Source organism: Nanorana parkeri, unplaced genomic scaffold (assembly GCF_000935625.1).
Source record: "Nanorana parkeri isolate BGI_ZX_2015 unplaced genomic scaffold, ASM93562v1 scaffold500, whole genome shotgun sequence".
NCBI classification, from domain to species: Eukaryota; Metazoa; Chordata; class Amphibia; order Anura; family Dicroglossidae; genus Nanorana; species Nanorana parkeri.
In genome coordinates, this window is record NW_017306768.1 from 849,716 (window position 1) to 862,155 (window position 12,440).

Here is a 12,440-nt window from a genome sequence, read left to right on the forward strand (position 1 = left end):
GGGGGGGGGGGGGGGGGGTGTCAGTGACAGCTTTGTATTCAGTAGAGAATCTGATTCACACCACGCCCACAAATGTCATGCCTACCTTTAGACAGCTGTGACAACTGTAATATGTTGGTTTTACTATCACTTTCTGTCTCAGCGACAGTGGTCACCAGTAAATCTCCTCAATATCAATGTAAACCTGACACTGATTTGTCATCTCCTTTCAGCCATTAACATTCTGCTTAACCTCATATGAATATTATGCACTCCCACTAGACCGTAGGCCATCAGTACATGACATGTTAGTTTACTCATAATATCCCCGCACCTATCGACCTCTAACCGGCTAATATACCAACTATAATGACACCACAAACCCTGGAACACAGCCGTGCTCTCCTCATCACTTCTCGCGATAACCAGCGAGACTTCACTCCTCTACGCCCCATCCAACTCTCTCCAGACGACATCACGAAACCACGGGACCGGATGTAGGAAGTGAGTGTGGGCTCTGTGCTGGAGAGGTACAGTACATCATCATCCTAGCGATTTCTGTCATCTCCAGCGCCCGCTGTGCGGCGCTCCGGCCTGGTGACGTCACACGGACCGGGGGACGCCTGTGTGCTGCTGCGGTCTGCTGGACGGCGGGCCGGGTTGTGCCTTGTCTAGGGGCCGCTGTGTGCTGGCCTGACATGGAGCAGTGACAGGCTGCCACCCCGTGTCACCTGGCCAGCCTTCCTAAGAGTGGGACATGGGAGAACAGTGAGCTGAGCTTCCTATCCGTACAGGTAGGGTGTGGGCTACATGGTGTGGGGGAACGGGGGTGAGGTTGCCAGAACACAGTGGGCTGTCTGCTCAGTGACACCTATATCCACCCAGAAAGGACTGAGGGCTGGCTAGGGTGACACTGCATTACACTGGGCTCTTCTTTACACCAGCAGGCTTGCCTTAATTCACTATTTTGCAGCTGTTTATTATAAAAAGTTATATGAAATTTACATGCACACACATTTTTAATATAAAACTTAGGCAATATAAACCTTAACTGCATGCCTGTCAATCCTAAACAATATCCATGTGTGCTTAGAAAATGCAATTTTCAGCCTTTGTTATGCTTTGTGACATATTGATGTTACTGATCTCCTGTAGCCGCTTTGCAGCCACTTCATATCTGCATGAATGTACTTCAACTGCCGCTGAACATTTTCTCAGGACGGGTTTTGTAATGGTGATGCCATTTCTTAGGACGGGTTTCGTGATGGTGACGTCAATTCCCGGGACGGGTTTCCTGATGGTGACGTCATTTCCCGGGACGGGTTTCCTGATGGTGACGTCATTTCCCGGGACGGGTTTCCTGATGGTGACGTCATTTCCCGGGACGGGTTTCCTGATGGTGACGTCATTTCCCGGGACGGGTTTCCTGATGGTGACGTCATTTCCCGGGACGGGTTTCCTGATGGTGACAGCATGCCTGAGCTCTGTGCTTCAGCACAACTGCCTGTGGTCTCCGTTGGCAGAGTGTGTGACAGGGTGACAACCCAGGAGAACAATTAATAGAAAGGGATAGAGTGATGTCACTGCGGTTGAGCGCTCAGGGCATTCCCCACACCCCAGCTGCAAGTAAACAAAGGGGTGGGGTGCTGGTGACATCATTGACCTTATTTGGCCATGTAGCCATAAAAGGTCAATAATGTCACCATGATCCTGCTTCTTTGTTTACATGCAGCTGCGGGGCAGGGAATGCTTCATTCTGGTTTCAGGTAAGCTTGGTCCCAACGCAAGCTCATCCCTAGTTGTCACCCTATAAGAGGAAGGGCCTGCACAAGGAACCTTATGGCAGGATCACCTGATATTCTATGAATGTTGCATATTGATGGGATGAAAACACAGATGTGACACTGCAGTATAAGGTCAAACCTCTTGTAAACTACTCCTTACATGCAGCTAATTCGACCCTCTGTATCCATGTTGTTTTCTGCTGCTATTTTCTTTTCTTTATTACAGTTATTTATAAAGTGCCGGCAATTTACGCAGCGCTTTACATTTTGTACATTCACATCAGTCCCTGTCCTCAAGGAGCTTACAATCTAAGGTCCCTATCTCACATGCATACAGGGCTGATATAGCATGTCTTTGGAGTGTGGGAGGAAACCGGAGTACCCGGAGGAAACCTACACAAGCACAGGGAGAACATGCAAACTCCTTGCATATAGTGTCCTGACTGGGATTTGAACTGGAGACCCCCAGTGCTACAAGACAGACGTGCTAACCACTTTTACCATGGAAATAGAATACATTTTCCAGGATGTAGCTACGCGCACTGATACAGTGTTCTAAAATAACTTTTCGGCTAAGCTCACAAGCATCAGGTTTATTTTCTACTTTTGTTTTGCTGGGCATTAGTACTACAAAAACCAGCCCCACCAACTAAAGCTAGATTCCATATAGAGACCTATTCCAATCCGATACCTAAAGCTGGCCATACACCTATAGATTATCTGCAGATTTTCTCTGCTCAGATGGAAAAAGTGCAACAGATTCCTCCATCTACACTAAACTGTGTGGATGGAGGAATCTCCCTCTGGGCCAAGCTTCACTATCAAAATACCTGAACAATCTGATTGGATGCCGGCATTGTTCAGGTAGTTTCAGAGCCAGCGGGGGCGACGAGCAAGATACTGAAGCTTGGCCCAGTGGGAGATTCCTCCATCCACACAGTTTAGCGTAGATGGAGGAATCTGTTGCACTTTTTCCATCTGACCATAGAAAATCTGCAGATAATTGTAAGGTGTATGGCCAGCTTTTAACTGGCCATACCCTGGTAGGATTTTGCTGCAACATTCATTCGAAACCGTTCATCGCAGTATTTAATCTTGCCATCACGGAGTCAACGCATTTCATTCAAAAGTCCTTCCAAAAAATGTAGTCCAGACCTTCCAGTTGAATGGAATCCTTGGCATATTAACCAGGTGTGTTTTGTGCCTAGCAAATGTGCACCTACAATAGGTATGATATTGATGGCTAGAATTTCATTACCTCACATTAGAAATGTGAAAACATTTCCATCCCGCTCCTTCAATTTTCCTCATCGCTATGATTTGGAAACGAATGTCGATAGGACCTCACTTACCATTAGAAAACCGTGCGTACCGAAATGAACATTTTCCAACAAAATTCTACCGGAGTGTGGCAGCTCTTTAGAGTTGCATTCTTTATAATCTTTTGGTTGCTTCTGTAGATATTAATTTGTTCTTGGCAAAGTGAATGTGTAATCTGTAATAAAATAAGTCTCCTTAAGGGCCCATTCACACCACATCCAGATCTTCACCAGACCAGATTGTTTCCAGACTCCAAATGCATCCTAATGTATCCCTATGCATTTTCTGCCCTCTGTTCACACCAGCGTAGTCCAGACCAGACCAGAAAAATCCTCTGTCTCATTTTGTCTGGTCTGGAACTGCGGGCAGGTTCACACCATTTTCTGGACCAAATCAGGTCCGGAAAATGGTGTAAAACTGCCCTGAGGCCAATTCTCACTTTTTGCGGTAACACATGATAAAATGCAGGTCTTGCCATTTGTTACCGCAATGCACATTAACATTGATTGACATTGTGGTGCCATTCTTTGCTATCACACCTTAATACTTAATTTCAGTGCCCCAAAATGCATAGATGTGAACCATTTGTGTGTTGTGGTACAGTGTATTGGGGGAAAAAAAGGTCAGGTGTGTTAGGATGCACTTCCAGCCCATTCTGAATTATTTGGCTGGCTTAACACTGTGTACCCTGACAACACCTTGCTTTATTACAACACTTCTAGGCTGGTTTATAACCCGTTAGCACAACTGTTTGCTGTGTGGTCACTAGATGGAGCTGAGGATCATAGGCATTTCCTCCTCACCTCCATCTGGTGGACATCCAGAGCTGTGAATCTCCCTTAGCTGTGTGAATGGTTTATAAATCAGCCCCATAGTCTAACTAGGAGCTTCCTTTTTAGGTTTTTTTTTTTTTTCTTCTCAAGTTCTAAAAACAATCAAAACTAAGTTGTTACCAGCAATGACCAGTAAGGTTTTACCTTGTGTCCTCTAGGATAATGAACCAAAGAGGTGTTTGGCCAGTGAGAGCAACAACATTTATTGCTGTTTTGATTTAGGCTTCATAATTTTTTTCTTTTTAGAAATATATAGCTCTTTATTATACGACATTGATCTATACGTCAGGTCTGTCAGTTTTATACATTATTTTAATGTACACTGTTATTTAATTTGAAACCTTTTAACACCTTGGCTTTTACAAATGATTCTTAGGACACTAAGCACAGCACTCTGTCCTCTTGCACCTCCACTGAAGCTCTCTTGCCCATTGCTTCTTGTTAGTCACATAGGCAGTGATATAAGTCGTCCAACCCAGCAGCCAATTGCCAAGACGCAAAGGTAGTCCCACTCAGGGGCCGATTGTCAACACGTGCAGGTAGTCCTACCCAGCGGCCGATTGTCAACACGCGCAGGTAGTCCTACCCAGCGGCCGATTGTCAACACGCGCAGGTAGTCCCACCCAGCGGCCCCTTTCAACACTCGCAGGTAGTCCCACCCAGCGGCCTCTTGCCAACACGCGCAGGTAATCCTACTTAGTAGCCGGTTGGGGGTTTTGAAACTGCAGCAATGGGGGATCTGCACCACTCAGCATTATTATCGCACAAAACACTTTTTCTTTTCAATGATTTGCTTCTTGTTTTGATTAATTTGCAGTTCCAGTATGTATATGAGCACAAACGGCTATCGAGTCTATAAGTATTCTTGCTACCTTGTGTCAGACTTGTCATTTTAAGAATGGATACTGATGGTTTTCCCTGAAAATGTCAGTTAATGACATATTTTATTCTCATTGACTGAGCCTGTAATGTTCAAATAACCATTAGCATGGGTCATCGCAGAGTGATGAGCGGTGGCTTGCAGGCCTTGGAACCTAAGTGACAGCCCGTGATGAATTGCTGTTATTTTAAGGATATGTAAATGTGTGCCTTCCTGGTATTTTAGGTACTTCGGTGCCTACTGCATTTGCCAAATGGTATGTAGAGAGCGAGGTGAATCCAGTAAGGACTATTGTTATTTGCTGTTCTTGCATGATTTATTCTAGACATTTAAATGCTGGGGTCAGTTTCACACAACTGTGCAAATGTAGATTTATTAGTGTGACTCATTTTCTAATTATATTGCTCCTCTTCAAACTAACATTGAGCGCTTGAAAATTGTTACAGCACCCTTCCTTTTTGGTATATGAGGTTAAAACGCATTTTTCGTTTTTCATTTATGATGTAAACAGATATGAATAATTATTTTACATTAGGTGTGTGTGTGTGTGTATATATATATATATATTGAGACAGAGAGATATATGCAATTTTTGCAGATTCATTAAACAGGGAAGATCCACGGAGCTCCCCAATGGTCAGCTATGGTCCCCCAAGGACCACATTGACTGTCAAACTAAGGGGGTCATATATCTCATGGTGTGCATTTGCGGCGCATTCTATGTGGGGAAAACCATCAGGCCCTTTTTAAAAAGAATTCAAGATCATGTGTATCTCACGTCGAATGGAAAAATGACTACACCTATCAGCCGCCATGTGTGCCTCTATCACTAATTTGACCCAACGGTCCTATCTTTCTTTGGGCTGGAACACATAGCGGAGGATATACGAGGGGGAGACTGGGATAAGAAAATATTACAAAAGGAGACCGGTTGGATTTATAGATTACGAGCTACCAAAACTGAGTTTCAAACCCTTCCTGGGTTAAAAAACTTCCTCTGTTCTTTCCCCCCCTTCTACCCCCTCCCCCTTGGACTTACCCTTCCAGTCATATTACCTATATCCATATAGGTTCTCCTATGGCTGAACTACTGTTTTTGCCCAGGACCTTGATACACTCAACCTTTTTGCTAGGGTTCACACAGGCACTGGCTTCGCCAGGTTAATTTGTGATGATATATCAGCACTAATTCCATTGTTCTCGATAACTATCGGACCAGGCTGACCTTTTGTAGGTGCGGGAAATGTGTGGCTCCCACACTACTATAGCCCACACCAACCAAAAACGAAACTTCTCCCCCCCGTTCCCGCCCCATATGTTCTAACACACTTTGCACATTATCTGTTACTGTAGCATTTGTTAGGTAACGGTGAAAGGATATGTGGATGTAGGAATCATATTATTTTTCATACACTGTTATGATACGTGTTCTAGACACATACCATTAATGCTTTTTGACTGATGTGTGTGTGTCATGGGCCGCTCAGGCTTTTCCCCCTCCCTCTGCGCTCTCTACCCCCTGATGTGATGGATGCTCTGTGAGCTCTTCTTTCCCCTGAGAGCACCAAACAGGGCGCTGCTGACCCCCACTAGGGCCCGCCGGTATCCGATTCCTCGAGGGAGAAACCCCCACACTCTGCATATTCTCCACCCATGGAGTCCGTTCGCTCCTCCCATCCCGATCGAACAACCAATCCAATCCTGTGGCCAATCCCCTCTGGTCTAGGAGGGCTCGCCCCTCTACGCTCATTGAGCGTAGAGCAAGACACGATCACTCCCAGAGGATTCTTGCAGAGACACTCGAACTGGGTGAAGTTCTCTCGGATGACGCGGTGGCGCATTGTTGACATCACCGCGCCGGATACCGATATAGCGCCCATGTAAGCCACCAACATCAATATGCGGCCAGGCTTTGACGGCGCTAGATGTGGGTGGCGTTGAGGCATCGGGAGGACCGGCTTCTCAGCGACGGATAGGAGTATATAGACGGATAGGAGTATATCCTCCTTTGCGGCGTCGCCCTCTCTATCCCATGTTTTTGGCAGGCGAACCATTCGCTCGGACTACCCCATCTTTTACATGTAAGTTCCACTGGCCGCTGTGACCCTTATATTATATTAAGTTTTTTCGTATTTACTGGAGGATATCTCCTCCACATATATATGAATTTTCATTTCTATATTAATTGTATTTTGGCCAGTGACTATGCCTCTTTGCTCATTTCCTCCAGACCTCGTATTACTGGTCCTATCCCTCCACCTCTGGCTCAATACTGGGATTTGGCTCACACATCATCCATCCCGCTATTAGGGGGAGTGTGCAGGTGCCTTGCTTGGACAGGCCCGTCCAGACATACACACATCAGCCTATATAAATTGGTAGGTGATAATCTCACCTTGTGTATCATTTTCACTTCCTATATAACCATGAATGTATAGATTACGCTTACTGTTGCCCCTTGTTTCTTTAAAATGTATTGATACTCTCCTGTTCCTGAAGAAGCGCCTATGTGCGCAAAACGTTGAACGAATCGGTTCCTCTATTTTTCCTTCCATCATTGTACAACATCTTTCCAGCATCACCATTTTTTGCAGATTATGTTTATGATTAATTATTGTTTATTTTTTGATTATTGCTACTCAATCATGTACCTTGCCTATTAATTTCCATGTGTCACAGAATCATGTTGTTTGGAAGGTTTATTTATGGAGTGAACCGATAGGGAGCTATATTACTCAGCTGACTATATATGTTTTAATTATTGGATCTTTGATCCAGCCTTTTTTTAAAATTAAAAATGAACTTTTATATGACTCATTGTTTCATGGAGTTTGGTGCTCTCAAAACCCCACTCTCTGTCTCTTGAAACTACAATTTTCAGGGGTGTGGCACCTACTATTCGGACCTAGGTTCAAATCAATTCTACCTTAGAAAATAAATATTGTTACTTGCAGAATCATCAGGTGAAAATAAAAGATATACAGCTTTGAAACAAAATGCAGCCATCGTGGGTAAAGCCTAAAACTGCAAAATATCAAATGTTTGTTCTTGGGCTTTAGTACTTTTTCTGGGCAAGAAGCATGAGGCAGATCTGGCTAAGTTTGATTCTGCAATTGTATTCAGTCTCTTGCTGTTGTACGTAGATAACACTGAACTCTGAACATCCACCCTAGTCATTTGTGACATCTTGACATCATCACACTGCAAGCTGCAGATAGAGAGAACTCAAAACACACAATCAAGTAACATGGTGCTGGTATTTTGCTAATATGTTGTCCAGAATAACCAAACTAGTCATCGTATGTAGGACATTTTAGATTTTTGGGCATTTGAAAACCATGATTAGCAAAAACATATTATTGTTTGCCTGGTGCACTTACCAAATACTATGGTGGTCTGTCTGCAGTAAAATCAATCTTAGTGGACTGATTTTCCCATATAGGTGACTGAACTACCTGCTGATTCATTTGGCTTTGTGTGTAGAACCAGCATTATTACCAGGCCATTATCAACAGGCATTTAGGGCTCGCTCACACCACAAAATCTGCGTTCCAGAGCATTCGGCCTCTGGAACACAAGCCAGGCGGCTCCCTGCGTTCAGGGGCAGTAGGGGGCGTGATAGTGCATTGAAGTCAATGGAACTGCAGCCACGCCCCCTCCCGCAGTGTGATCGCCCGCACCCATAAAGCAGGCACATTAGTGCCTGCGTTACAGTCCAGTGCAATCTGCAAAAATGCTGCAAGCCCTATTTTTGCAGAACGCACTAGACTGGAACGCAGGCACTAATCTGCCTGCTTTCTGGGTGCGGGCGATCACACTGCAGGTGGCGTGGCTGCAGTTCCATTGACTTTAATGCACCGCCACGCTTCCTCCCGCCCCTAAATGCAGAGAGCCTGCCGGCTTGCGTTCCAGAGGCTGAATGCTCTGGAATGCAGACTTTGTGGTGTGAACCGACCCTTAGGGAGTAAGTTGTAATCAAAACTGTGTGTAGGTGGGAATGGCATTGAAATATTTAGCTTTTCAAGATACGAAACAATCGGTGACACCAGGGTGTGACTTAACTATGCTATTGCATTGCACTTTTTTCTTTGTTATATGTTCTTAATACGTTTTATATATCAGTATGCTGACTTTTTTTTACATCTGTTACTTTGTCTTTAGTAGTGTATGTGTCTGGGCTTTTTAGTAAGGTAGTGGAGAGAGCAATGAGTGTGAAAAATTCTGCATTAACCAATAAGATTTCCATTTGTTGCTGTCAGAAAAAAGACATGAACGTGAAGGGGAAGATTATTTCTTTGCAAAAAAATGCAATCCTGTTTTACTTATTGTACTCTATAAAACTAAATACCTATATATACGGTATTCTTTTTGTAAGAGTTTAGTTCTACTTTCGGCAACTAGTGTTATTTTTGTCACTGAAAAATTTTCGTCATAGCTGCATGTTTTCAGTGACAAAAAATAAATGAAAACTAAATAAAAAACAAGTTAATCAGACTAAAACTATGATGAAAATACATTGCAATCTTCGTTGATGTACAAACATGGGAGGGACTATTGCATTGACCTATTTGCACTTCTGGTTCTCTCTGAGCTTTGCCAAAGCTCCAGTCCCCCAACTCTATTGGCAGCTGGATTAGCTGAGACGCAGGCTCGAACGAAACCAATTCAGATGACTAAAATACAACCAAAACAAAAATGGCATTTTAGTCACAAGACTAAAACAAAATTGAAATTTGCTGTCAAAATTAACACTGGTTCTACTTGAATGTTTAACTTTCCTTTGGGTGTACCATGTGTACACTCCATTTAGGTCCCCACACTGCAGTACTTCTGTGCGACGATCTGCGGTGGCATGCAGTGTGCTGCAATAAAATGCAGCATGTTTCCATCTTATCGCAATGTTCCGCCCATCACATCTGCATTGTGGTGTGAATGGGACACATGGAAAACAATTGTTTTCTATGTGTCTTTGCGGTGACCTGCATTGATCCGCTGCAGTACAACGCAGGGCTGATGGTGGCACAAGTCTTAAAATCCTTTTCATACTATTCTATCTTTAAAAACTTCAGCAACTATTCTTCTCAAATCCTTTTTGAAATGTTTCTGAAAAATCAAAGGACAGGTACAGCAGAGCAGATGAAAGCATCTAAATTGTTTGGAAAATGATATAACCTTTTCAGATTTTCCATCAGCGACCTATATTGTTTAGTTCATTTAATCAGTATTAAAAAAAAGCACTGAACGAAAAATAGAACGGATTCCTCCATCCATGCTTAACCGTGTGAATGGACGTATCTCCCGCTGTGTCCTTTCATTCTGACAGCATCGAGTGTGCTGTTGTCCGAATACTTGAACGCTGTTGGCAGCTGATTGGCTACTGTCACTGTTCGCCTGAAGATTTTCCATCCGATTCCTTTGATTTTCTGATTTGAAGGGTGCCGCACTACCATTGTGAATATTTGGTTGGTTCATCAAGAATTGGCTGAAATTGGCACAGTGTATGGCTAGTTGAACATGGGCACAATGGCAGTGATTTATTTTATTTCTAAGTAACAAACCAAGCTACATTTTATTTTTAATATTTTTATTGCTTTCTTTGTCCTCCTCTGAGGAGTGACATTGTCATCAGGACAGGAAGTAAAGGGAAATCTCCCTAATGGAACACAAACACTTCGGTATCCAAAGCTGCAAAAAATTGGCTAGAGACACATCCATAATATGACTTTTGCATAGCTACGGTATGTGTTATATGGCCCTAATAGTGTCAGATGTGAGAGAAGAGAGTGGGGAAAAGGGGTTACAAAAAGGATAGCAGTGAGCAGTTCTAATATCAGATTATAGATTCAACTCGGGAATAACTAGCACTGCATTTAAAAAAAAAAAACTTTTCAGGAGTTAAATCTTTAAAATGCATTCAAGTACCTTACCTAATAACAACAAATTTACTCTATTGTGTATCATTCAGCTGTAGATCCTCAAATCATCTCTGAATTGGTGTTGACCTCGTCCTTCCTTCCGGAGGGTGACTACTTTTGTTACCCATGGTCCCTGTGTGTGTTATAAAGTAGTCACCACTCCAAGCTCACTCCTGTGATGGACTACAATCTCAATACAAATTAGTGAACTTAAATGTGAGCTTGTAATCCATCACGGGAGTGACCATTTGTCGCGCTGAAAAACGCCCTACGCGCGAAAAAGAATCGCGCTGAAAAACGCCCTACGCGCGAAAAAGTACTTGCGCTTTTTTTCCGCGCATAGGGGCCGATTGCAGCGCGTATCCATTGGTATTCCCAAGTGTGGCTCGCGGTTAACAAAGCGGTAACCCCGAGCCACACTCGGGAATACAGCGTAGGTCTTACCTTGTCCGCGATCCCCGCTGTGTCCTCTGCACGCTGCCGTCTTCCGTCCCTTGCAAGAGTCCGCGTCGGCAGGAAGTTTGAAAGTTTAAACAAAAACCAGAAAAAAAGGAGAGAAAAAAAATCATACCGCCACGGAGGTATAAAAACGAGCTGAAAAAAGAACTGAAAACGCACCCATAGTAACGCCCAGATGTGAACCCAGCCTAAATGTGACGCTAAACTCAGGGGTTGAAATCTTAAAAATGCATTCAAGTATCCGAACTACTAACAAAAATTTATCTTATTTGTGTATCACTTGGCTGTAGAGCCTCAAATCATCTCTGAATTCCTGCTGACACTGAACTTCCTTCTGGAGGGTGGCTACTTTTGTTCCTCATGGTCCCTGTGTGTTGCTCCAAGTTCACTCCTGTGATGGACTACAATCTCATGATTAGTTTACTAATTTGTACTGAGATTGTAGTCCATCACGGGAGCGAGTTTGGAGCGGTGGCTACCTTACAACACACACAGATACCATGGGGAATAAAAGTAGTCACCCTCCAGAAGGAAGGACAGTGTCGGCACCAATTCAGAGATGATTTGAGGATCTACAGCTGAGTGATACAAAAATAAGATACATTTTTGTTAGTAGTTAGGACACTTGAATGTATTTTTAAGGTTTAACTCCTGAGTTTAGTGTCACTTTAAGTAGGTACAGCAGCACTGCTTCAAGCCAGCTTCCCCGAATGGATGAAGGCACAGCTTCCGAGATCGTCTCCACTCTCAATCCACCACACAAATGGAGCAAAATGCCGAGCACCCAAATTAGCTTAACATTCACATTCTTTACTTGGATAGTCCATAGTAATCCGAAAAGTGCCCTATGAAATAGGTTGTAATTAAAGCTTTTGTAATCGTGCTGTGGCCCACCCTTCTCTGCTCCTCTTCTACTCCCATTGGCTATTGGAGATACCTATTCAACTTTGTAGCCAGTAGGGAAGAGAGGAAAGCAGGACAGCTAAATTTATGTTCAGTGCAGCTCGAGTCTCTTCGGGTTCCTGGACCACAAAATAAATTAACTAGGTACAGGTACAGGCATTGGGAAGTGCCTGTGTTTTTTTCCTGATGCTGGTTAAAGGGTAATGAGAAGTGCTTCTTCTAGAAGCGCTTGTCAATGGTCAGTGCAGTCAGTTGACCAATCAGTGCTTGCCATTTGTGAGCAGAATTTGAAACACCGAGTGCAGGGCTGCGCTTCTTTGTACAGATAAAACCGGCACCCGTGAAGGGGAAGGAGAGTTTTGCACCA

General features: G+C 43.7%; 1 protein-coding gene across 2 annotated transcripts in view; it reads left to right on the forward strand.

Annotated features, from left to right (window-relative positions):
- Positions 1 to 444: 444 nt before the first annotated feature.
- TAB3 (TGF-beta activated kinase 1/MAP3K7 binding protein 3) overlaps positions 445 to 12,440 on the forward strand; it is a 57,069-nt gene continuing 45,073 nt past the window's right edge. For both annotated transcript variants that reach the window (XM_018561109.1, XM_018561110.1), the window contains exon 1: positions 445 to 773. The gene's annotated coding sequence lies outside the window, so the exon portion shown is untranslated. The remainder of the gene's footprint in view (positions 774 to 12,440) is intronic.